Source organism: Odocoileus virginianus, chromosome 3 (genome assembly GCF_023699985.2).
Source record: "Odocoileus virginianus isolate 20LAN1187 ecotype Illinois chromosome 3, Ovbor_1.2, whole genome shotgun sequence".
Taxonomy (NCBI): domain Eukaryota; kingdom Metazoa; phylum Chordata; class Mammalia; order Artiodactyla; family Cervidae; genus Odocoileus; species Odocoileus virginianus.
This window is the reverse complement of record NC_069676.1, coordinates 82,342,456-82,353,385: the sequence shown is the minus strand read 5'-3', so window position 1 is coordinate 82,353,385 and position 10,930 is coordinate 82,342,456. Positions and strand designations below refer to the sequence as shown.

General features: G+C 46.4%; 1 long non-coding RNA gene across 1 annotated transcript; it reads right to left on the bottom strand.

The window, feature by feature from the left end:
- Positions 1-3,130: 3,130 nt before the first annotated feature.
- Positions 3,131-7,311, bottom strand: LOC139034461 (uncharacterized). Its single transcript, XR_011486987.1, has 2 exons — positions 6,999-7,311; positions 3,131-3,988 (listed from the first exon to the last, which is right to left on the bottom strand). It is a non-coding gene; the product is annotated as an uncharacterized lncRNA (long non-coding RNA).
- Between the last annotated feature and the right edge of the window lie 3,619 nt (positions 7,312-10,930).

Below are 10,930 nucleotides of genomic sequence, written 5' to 3'. Positions count from 1 at the left end.
TCGGCATAGAAATTAATTTTGTAGACTTGGGTTCAAATTTTAAAAACAAACAAACAGAAACTCGTTGGTGTAATTTGCTGCTGATGAGTCCTGAAAATACTGCTCAGATTAAATAAGCTCACGTCAGCCTGGAAGAATGGGCCCAAGTGTGGACTGGGTGTTGGGAATAGAGGAGAGATGGGGGAAGCGGAGGAAGAGAAAAGAGAAAAGATTGTTGATGGAGAAAAAGACAACTTTAAGAACTTTCTAGAGACTGTAGTTTCTGTGTAGTTTGTGATTCTCATAATTGCTGTAATAAACTAGCTGTCTTCCAAAGATTGCTGTAAAGTTATCAAAGGTATTAATTCACTAACTTCAATAGCTGGAGGAAAGATTTAAGCTCTTTTTAGGGGCATACAAGTCTTAGAGATAACACCATTCCCAAGATGGTTTCCACAATGAGATGGAGTGCTATTTTAGAAGTTCACATAACATTTGGTGATCTTCAATGACTATAAAAAGCAACACTTTCATACATGCAAAGGAATGCAAATGCAATGACGGTGGTGGCTGTGTTTTTGCTTATGAATGCTTCCAGGGTAGATGAGTTATTCTTAAACGTTTTACAATCATGAATCTCTTTGAGAATTTAGTGGAAGATACGGCCTCATTTACAGAAAAGTAGATATATGCATGTGTGCGCACGCTCAGTTGTGTCCAACTCTTTGCGACCCCAGGGACTGTAGCCCACCAGGCTCCTCTGTCCATAGAATATTTCAAGCAAGAATACTGCAGTGGGTTGCCATTTCCTACTCCAGGGGATCTTCCCAACCCAGGGTCAAACCCGTGTCTCCTACATTGCAGGTGGACTCTTTACCACTGTGCCACCTGGGAAGCAGATATATTGATAAATATATAAAATTCTTTATGATCCTTCCTGTACATTCATGGTCCCTCAGACCGTTAAGGGTAATGGATCATGTTAGAAAGTTGTCTTAGACTGTTAAAACAGAATATTGCATAGAGTAGATAGTTTAAATATAGGCTATTTGTGTAAAATAGGAAAATATTTATTTTATATTAATATTTTGCTATTATGTAACCACAATTTACATTTATGTAAAATATTTCATAAATTCTACAATGTTTGAACTGTAGATTATTTAGTTTGATCTCCAAAATTAACAAGACCAAGACCCCAGTAAGGATGAAAGACTTGAGTTCATCCAGCTAATTTACAGCACAGAAAATTTTATATTTTACACATATGTGTGTGTGTGTACTGAGCTTTCAGACTGCTTTATGAAAAGAGTAGATTTAAAGGACAAATTTAACTTTTGAAAGGGCACCATTCCTTGTCAATAATATCTATTCTGATTTCTACCCCAACATATTAGGGCATTATGTAGCAAAATGAGGGAATAAATTAATAAATGCTTGTAACTCTATTTGTCAGATCAGAAAACCTCATTAGCATAAATATTCCTAATATCTATACATTTTTAAATGTCATCAATTTCTAATTCAATAGTGTAAAAATAGAGTATATTTATTTTTTCAAGGAATTTTCAAAGTATTTTTCACGAAGCTTTAACTTCAAGAAACAATTTCGACATCACTTTCCAGGAAAGATTATTTGAAAACAGAAATAATTTTTGAATTATTAAATTGATCAATTTGCTAAAAATCAAATGGTTTCCAGTCCATGAATCAGACACCAACAAGCAGAACAAATAGGAAATAAATTAGGTGCTATTAGGAAGGATTTCAGTGCTGTAACATTTTCGCAGCTGTGTGTGAGAACCTTCTGTGCCGAGTCGCCTGTAGGTGGAGGGGGCCATGGTCTCTGCTCTGGGTGTTGGTCTGGGGCTCACGCTCTGAGAAACCCAGACCAAGATTCTCAGCTTGTCCCGCGGGGGCAGCGCTGCCTCCTCTGCTATTGTTTTGGAAAACAGGGGCACTTCTGAGACAAGAATCATCCCCAACTTCATTCATGGTCTATCCTCAGCGGTTGGGAAGAGGCGATGTTGTTTGGACCTGAAGTTTCTTCCAGAAGACTGGGTTCGGGAGGGTGTTACTGCGAGGTGATGCATTCCCACTCTGGAGGCCTGCAGAAAGCTGGGGTCCACTTGTACGTGCAGGGACCACCCCCTGGGCGCCCCCAGCCCCAAGCCCCCCGCCACTCTGGGCCCAGAGCTCTCCGCCCTCCACGCCCTCGCCAGGGCTCTCAGGGTTGGGGCTCCAGGCGTTTGGCTTTGAGTACAACTCTCCGCGGAGAACTCGGGCCCGAGTGACCAACGAGATCAAAGGCTCCGGACCGTCGCCCGCAGGAAGCGCGGGGACCGGCCCTCCACTTCCTGGAAGTTGGGACAGCTTCGCGTCGCTCCCTGTCCCGAGCCGCTCTCCAAAGCCCTCTAGGGAGAGCCGGGGAGGGTCAAGTTGCCTCTCCGATCGCAGGGCTGGGAGGGCCCGACCCGGTGCCTGGGGAAGAGGCGCGGGCGCCAGGCACGCCCGCCCTCGGCCCCGAGTCTGGGCCTTCAACCACGCGCCCCGACCCGGTGGGACGCGGGGAAGGCGGGGACGGCGTTCTTGCTTCCGCTAGAGGACATTGCTTCGCAGTCTATCTCTTGTTTTGATTTACTTTTTTTTTTTTTTTTAAATTTCTACTTTCCCCGTTCCGTTTGGAAGCATGTACCTGGTTTTCTTTCCCCAACACATCCTCTTCGCCCTTCCTCTGCACCCCTGACGCCCAAGGTGGACGCGTGTGTCAGCAGTTAGTCCGATTTGCCTCGAGCGACCAGAGCCCAACCCCTCGATCGGCCAGCCCTCGAACCCCCGGAGCCTCGGGTTCTACAACTCGATTCCAGGAGTGGGGTCCTCCCGCTCTGGGCATGACTTGAGGGATTTTTTTCTCCCACCACGGATTCAGAGTCAGAGAGCAACCACCATGAAGGGCGCTACCACAGCGAGGAGCCCCAGGGAAGGCTGGGCCAAGCACCCCACAAACCCTCTCGTTTGGTCTCAGAAAGCCTTTTTCGGAACCTTAGTCCCTTCCGTCCATCGGAGCCTTACACTTCGCCTCTGTTACGAATTTCCTAAAGGAAGGCAGGAGATGGGAGAGGGACCATGGAGAAAAAAAAGAGCGAACAGGAGACATTGAGATTATATATTTCATATAAAGAAATGATACATATGTAATTTTAGATTTTCTTTTGAATTAGAGTGCTGAGGCTATAGAAAACCTATTTTTAACACCCCCTTCTCATAACGGCCTTGATTGCCTAAATTGCTTCTAATCGGGTGGCACACGTTAGTGGAGACGAAGGACGCATGACAAGCAGCCCTCATTCTTTCGCAGATTTAGGTAATGTCTCTGGATGAGTATCTTTTCCGATCAGCGATCAGCGTAAAAGTGGGAACTCAAACACAGTTTTCCTAAGGGATTTGTGCAATAGGGGAGAAACGGCCTGACCATTTCATGATCATGCAAATAGACGGCATCTTACAGAATGCACAGCATAAGAAGCCAGTGCCAATGTTTCCCTCCGGGCTTGGCGTGGCACAGAGTAAACATACTTAAGAAAAAACAAAAAACAGCAACTCGCGTAGCCTTCTCCTCTTATTTAGCATTTGTAAAAGTTTTCAGTACACCTCTTTAAAACATGTAGACCTGAGTTCCTCCCTCTCTCCTCCTTCCCATTGCCCCAAGCTTGGGCGGCCCTGAGCGCCCCTGGCGCTTCGTGCCAGCCCCGACAGCCGCGAGCAAAGGTCATTACCGCGCGGGCGGGCGCGTTCCAGCTTCTCGGGAGAGCCAGCGACTGGGAGATACTTGGGGAGTTCTTGGACCACGCAGACGTGTATCCCCAACTTGAGTCTACTGTAGGGCCTGGGTCCCAGGCGAATGCTGGTTTGTCTAAGGTGCTCTCTGGCCATTCTGGTGGGTAGGGCGCCTCAAAGGAGAACAGACATCTGAAGGTGGTGAAGTTGAAATATGGTCCACTGGGCAAATCTGACATGGAGACATACATCAAGTTTCACTTTTTGCCATTACTCCCCAAACAAACAAAACACATTAAGTCATTTGAGGCCAGAGGAAACGTGCCTAGAGGAAGTGTCCCTTTCCGTGTCAACTTGAAAGGCACCCGATTTTCCTCGCAATTCTTTCTTGGACGGAAAGGAAACTAGAGTGGCGCAGGAAAGCCTCCTTAGGGAACCTTAAATTGCGTCACACAGCAGGCTTCTGGGTGAAGCCAGAAGACTCTAGAGTGAGGTTGCTTGTGGGTGGTTCAAAGGCAAGCCTACCCTGGAAGGTGGAACCTTCCTGGAACCCCGCCTGGAAGGTGGGCGTGAGCAGAGTCCCTGCCCCAGGAGGTCGCCTCCTCCCTTCCCGCTGAGCTCATGCACAACTTTTCTTTTCCCTTTATGCATCAAAATGGGAACCCTTCCATTCTGGATTAATCTAAGGTGCATGTTTTAAAGGCCCACTGCTATGCAACTTTACACTTTACATTGGCCTTCAGAGTGAGTTTATTAGTCCTGCGAGCAAAGATTAGGGCGCTAAGACATTCTCAACGGTGGCATTCCGATTTGGTTCCTGCAATAGGCATGTGCCTAAACCCTGGCCTTGGTTGGGTCACCAAATACTGTCCAAACTCCCTGACTGTCTTTAGAAGGTTCTCGGTTATGCAAGTTGCCCCTCAACTAACTAGTTCCTGGATGGGTTGGAGACACAGTGTAGAGAAAACATCCCGGATTGGAGGCACTGGCACTCCTAAAGGGTCAGGAAAATCCCTCCTGTTTAGGAGATGGCTTTTGGAGGCAGTTTAAAACCTGAAAGGCAATATGAAAGTTTCTCCTTTAGGAAAAAAGGTAGCTCTGGTGGTTCAAACTCGGTCTTTTGGCAGGCAAAGAAGCAATTTCCTGGAAACGAAATTGGCATTCAAAGAGGGTCAGGTAAAGCCCAGCACCCCTGGCCGCATTTTGGACCCCAGAAGGGCACTTCTTGCCTCCAACCTATTTAGAAAAAGAAAGGAAAAGGAACGGATAGAGGGAGGAAAAGGGGAGAGAGAGAGCACAAGAGAGAAAGAAAGGGAGAAGAGGGGGATATTTAGCAAGTTAAGAGGTTAAATATTTGAACAGATTTGTAAATATATAGACAGCCCTTGTTATTTGGAATGTGTAATAATGCCTTTTGTGGTGCTGTCTGCCTGGGAGTCCGCTCTCTAGCACCTTCCTCCCTGGCAAATCAACAGGACAGCTCAAAAGCTGGCAAAACAAAAACGGGGGCTTGGGGGTGGGGGCGTGGGGGGGAAGGGCGATCCTCCTTCGGGCAAGGGAGATTCTTCTATACTGTCTTTAAAACAAGGACGGGAGGGGGAAAAAAAAAAGGAAAAGCAGGATAAACGAAAATGTTTTGTTTTTCTTGGATATGATTTCTCAGGAGCATCCCAGGAAGCCATCCCAGGCTGAAGTGATTTCAAAGTGTTGTTTAACCTGATGACATGCTCTAGCTCTGTTATCTATTGTGCTTCCACTAGTTCTTTGAACCCAAATCTCCTGTCTGACAAGCATGTGTGTGTGTGTGTGTGTGTGTGTGTATTTAGAAAACGTGGGTTCACTAATAGGGCTTCCGTGGCTGAGCAGGGTGGTTTCTTTACGTTTTTCTCGCCTTTAGTGTTTTCTGGAAAACTGTGCTGAGCGCTGTTGATGGCATCTGTCTTCTGCCTGTGCCCGTGGGCGGAGGACACAGCCTGTGGGTGTGTCCCGCCCACAGTTGCGCGGGCGTGTGCGTGCGCGCGCACGCGTGTATACACGCATTCTCTGCTGTGTGCCTCAAATGGAGCCTTTTTTTTTTGCCCCTGCCAGCGTCCTGTGTATATTAGTATTATGCAAATAGAACCATTCGGCTTGAGTATTTTTTTAGGAGGGGGAGGGGATGATTTAAATTCTTCTCATATTTTATCGCAGTCTTTCCACTGCATGTGAATTCACTGGGATGCCTTTTCTGAGGTCCGTGTGCGCGCGCGCGCGTGTGTGTGTGTGGTGGTGTGTTGGTTAGTGGGTGTGTGGGAGAGTGTGTTTAACCTGTGAGCATCTTGTGAGTGATGTGTATTCTCTCCTGTATGTCTCTGCACCCCCCGCTTCATGTTTTGTGTTCTTAGGGTGATTATGTGCATATTTACATACATGTGCCTATTTCCCTGTCTACATGCATTGTCTTTCTCTATAACCCACCCACTTCATATATATTCTCTTATCTTTTGGCAAAGTGCCTTTTTTTTAATCCCTCGAAGAATATTTATTGCTGTGATAATCTGAAATGAAAAGTGGTCTCCCATGAAGGAGATGGAAGAGAAGGAGTGTTCATCTTTCTTAATAGACGGGGCAGAGCCAGTTGACTGGATCACAGGATTTCTCTGCACTTTCTGCGTGTCTGTATGTGTGGGGGGTGGGGACACGGACGGCGGGGGCAGGGGGAGGCGGCGAGAAAAGGAGCCTTTCCCGAGAACAAAGGTGGGACATCGCGCCCCCTCGCGGCCAGGCTTCATATTGCGCAGACCGGGTCCTCTACGGCTTCTCTGCGGCCAAACGAATCCTGCGATTTGTCCGTTGAGCCATTCAGGAGTCGCCTCTCAGGCCCAGCCTCCGCCCTCAGCCAATCACCGGGCGCCATGCAAATCGCCTCTTCCGTTCTCCAAACAGGCGTTGGCCTCAGCCGCTACTCTAGCCGCCCCGCCCTCGCCTCTTTCTTCCGCTCTCCACCCCCGCCCTCCTTCGCTCCCGCCCCGGCAGCTGCGGGGGGACCGGGGCAGTGCCGGGCGCCTCATGCATATGCAGATAATCTTCCTCCTCCCTCCGTCCTCTCCAGCTCACCCCCTTCTCCCCCGCCCCCCACGACTCGGTCCCCTCCCCACCTCCCACCCGCGCCTCTTCTGGTTCCCCCGCCTTGTCCGAGCGCCTGGATGTGCAGTTCTCTGAGCCCTGGTACCAGGCAGCTGCTTCCCAGAAGGAGGCCTTACCGGGGAAAGGGAGGAAGGCGCTACCCTTGAAATCCTCTGGAAGGTCGAGTTTGAGACTTGCTGAGCAGGGGCGAAAGGCGTTGAAACTGCGTCTGCAGGGTCTGTATGGGAGGGTTCTGCACGCAGACTGATTCCGAAATGCCTTTCTCCTCCGAAACACCAGATTAATTTCTGTGAAACACACAATGTACTGGTCACGTCCAAAGGCAGGGTGATGATAGATGATTTTGTAAGCCCAGAGCTACAGTGTGTATTTGTCTTGTACATCAAGGCTGCACGGCTCCCTAAACCGCAAAGAATTGGAGATGAGATCAAACAGCATTAGATCTACTTAGTAGGATCAGGGGGAGTGAGAAGACGGGGCGTGGAGGAGGGGATGTGGGGGCGCACTACCTGCTGTGTGTGTGTGTGTGTGTGTGTGTGTGTGTGTGTGTGTTAGTCTCTCAGTCGTGTCCGATTGTGTGTGATCCCATGGACTGGAGCCCGCCAGGCTTCTCTGTCCATGGGGATTCTCCAGGCAAGGATACTGGAGTGGTGTGCCATTCCCTTCCCCAGGGGATCTTACTGAACCCCGGGGGGTAGAACCTGGGTCTCCTGCATTTGAGGGGTGCCATTTAAAGTCAGGGCTTCCTGCGGCACAGGTGAGTGCTTAGAGCATGAACAGGACCTAGGAGAAGAAAAACCAAATCCTCGAAGAAAAAACAAGACCCTGGAGTAGTAGGTTGTTACTGGAACTTATATCCACTCTGATTTAACTGCCTTTTACAGCCACAGGTATAGGGTATTCAGGCTTTGCATGTAGTCTGAACATGTGGAATGTACTGTGAGGTACACTGAAGGGAAAAATGTCACTGAGGAAAATTGAGGTTGGTATAGTACTTTGAGGTCCTCTAATGAGGAAGCAGGGGAATAGTGATGTGACTTTGTTTCGCAGATGTCTATGTTGACACAGTAATTTCTAGTGAAACCTGAGTCAGTTCCCCCTCCAATCTTACACCTTGGAGGTGGTGAGTACAGAGCACTAGAGTTGAAATAGTCTTTTGTCAGCATTTGGCTTCTTGGTGGCTCAGATGGTAAGGAATCTGCCTGCAATGTGGGAGACCCAGGTTGAATCCCTGGGTCAGGAAGATCCCCTGGAGAAGGAAATGGCACCCCATTCCAGTATTTTTGCCTGGAGAATTCCACCGACAGAGGAGACTGGTGGGCTACAGTCCGTGGGGTCACAAAGAGGGGTCACACAACTAACACTAACTGTCAGCGTCTATTCACTGAATACGTTTTTATGGAGTCCTTATTCCATGCCAGGGATACAGCATCCTCTTACACGCAAAGCACATTATGTGCACCATGATTCTCAAGTATACTAGAAGTTAGGGAGAGGAATGGGAATTCTGGAAGGTTTCTGTCTTAGAGATGCTCATGGCTTTTCAGAAGTGGGAGTGAGGGACAGGGAGCTCTGGTGTGCTGCAGTCCAAGGGTTCATAAAGAGTCGGACCCAACTGAGCAACTGAACAACAACATGAACACTGCAGGGCATGCATCTTTTCAAATTAGGGTGTTTTTTTTTTTTTTCATACCTACACACAGAAATGGAATTGCTTGGTCATCTAGTAATTCTATTTTAAACTTTTTGAGTAGCCTCCATTTCTATCTTCCACAGTGTCTCTACCAATTTATGTTCCCGTCAGCAATGTACAGTGTTCCCTTTCCTCCACATCCTTGCCAACAATTGTTACTTGTGTTTTTTTGGACGGTAGCCATTTTGACAGGCTGTCAAAATGAAGTTATATCTCATGGTGGTTTTGATTTGCATGTCCCTGATGATTAGCAGATGTTGAGCATTTATTGATTCATGTGCCTGTTGAACTTCTTCATTTCCTCTTTGGAAAAATGTCTGTTCATTTCTTCTGCCCATTTTTTGGATTGGGCTGTTTTCTTGATGTTGAGTTGTATGAGCTGTTTATATATGTTGGATATTAATCCCTTATTGGCCATATTATGTGCAGATGTTTTCTCCCATTCAGTAAGTTGTCTTTTTGTCTTGTTGATGGTTTCCTTTGCTGTGCAAAAACTTTTAAGTTTAATTAGGTCCTGTTTGTTTATTTTTTTCTTTTATTTCCTTTACTTTAGAAGATGAATCCAAAAAAATATGTGATTTATTTTGCTCTGTGTTTAAATTTAAATTGCTGTGATTTATTTCTGCTGTGTTTTCCTCCAGGAGTTTTATAGTATCTGTTCTTACATTTAGTCTTTGAGCCATTTTGAGTTTATTTTTGTATATGATACTATAGAATGTTCTAATTTCATTCTTTTATATGTAGCTGTCCAGTTTTCCCAGCACCACTTATTTAGCAGACTATGCTTTCTCCATTGTTCATTCTTCCATCCTTGTCATCGATTAATTGACCATAAGTGTGTGAGTTTACTTCTGGACTTTATATCCTGTTCCATTTATCTATGTGAAAGTATTAGTCTCTCAGTCATGTCTGCTCTTTGTGACCCCATGGACTGTAGTCAGCCAGGCTTCTCTCTCCATGGAATTCTCTGGGCAAGAATACTGGAGTGGACAGCCATTCCCTTCTCCAGGGGATCTTCCTGACCCAGGGATCAAACCCTGAGAAACCTGTATGGAGGTCAAAAAGCAACTGTTAGAACTAGACATGGAATAATGAACTGGGTCAAAATTGGGAAAAGAGTACATCATGGCTATATATTGTCACCCAGCTTATTTAACTTATATGCAGAGTCAGTTCAGTGCTAAGTTGTGTCCAACCCTTTGTGAACCCATGGACTGCAGCATGCCAGGCTTCCCTGTCCATCACCAACTCCCAGAGTACATCATTTGAAATGCCTGGCTGGGTGAATCACAGCTAGAATCGAGATTGCTGAGAGAAATATCAATAACTTCCAATATTCAGGTGATGCCACTCTAATGGCAGAAAGTGAAGAGGAACTATAGAGCCTCTTGATGAGGGTAAAAGAGGAAAGTGAAAAAGCTGGCTTGAAATTCAACATTCAAAAAGCTAGGATCATGGCATCTTATCCCATCACTTCATGGCAAATAGATGGGGAAAAAGTAGTAACAGCAACAGATTTTATTTCCTTGGGCTCCAAAATCACTGTAGATGGCGACAGCAGTCACAAAATTAAAAGACCCTTGCTCCCTGGAAGAAAAGCTATGACCAACCTAGGCAGCATATTAAAAGGCAGAGACATCACTTTGCTGACAAAGGTCTGTATAATCAAAGTTATGGTTTTTCCAATAGTCATGTACAGATGTGAGAGTTGGGCCATAAAGAAGGCTGAGCTCCAAAGAACTGATGCTTCGAATTGTGGTTCTGGAGAAGACTCCTGAGAGTCCCTTGGACAGAAAGAAGATCAAACCAGTCAATCCTAAAGGAAAGCAGTTCTGAATATTCACTGAAAGGGCTGATGCTGAAGCTGAAGCTCCAATACTTTGGCCACCTTATATGAAGAGCCAACTCATTGGAAAAGACCTTGAAGCTGGGAAAGATTGAAGGCAGGAGGAGAAGGGGATGACAGAGGATGAGATGGTTGGATGCCATCACTGACTCAGTGGACATGAGTTTGAGCAAACTCCAGGAGATAGTGAAGGACAGGAAAGCCCTGGGTGCTGAAGTCCCTAGAGTCACAAAGAGTCAGACACGACTTAGTGAGTGAGCAACAGCAATTGATCTATGTGTCTCTCTTTGTTGCAGTACCATTCTGACTTAATGTGGCTCTATAGTAAGTCTGACGTCAGGGACCATGATTCCTTCATCTCTGTTCTTCTTTGTCAAGATTGTTTTAGCTATGCAGGATCTTTTGTGTTTCCTTAGAAATTTTGAATCAGCTACAAGAAAAAACTGCAGAAAAACACAAACACATGAAGGCCAAACAATGTGCTACCAAACTACCAATGGATCACTGAA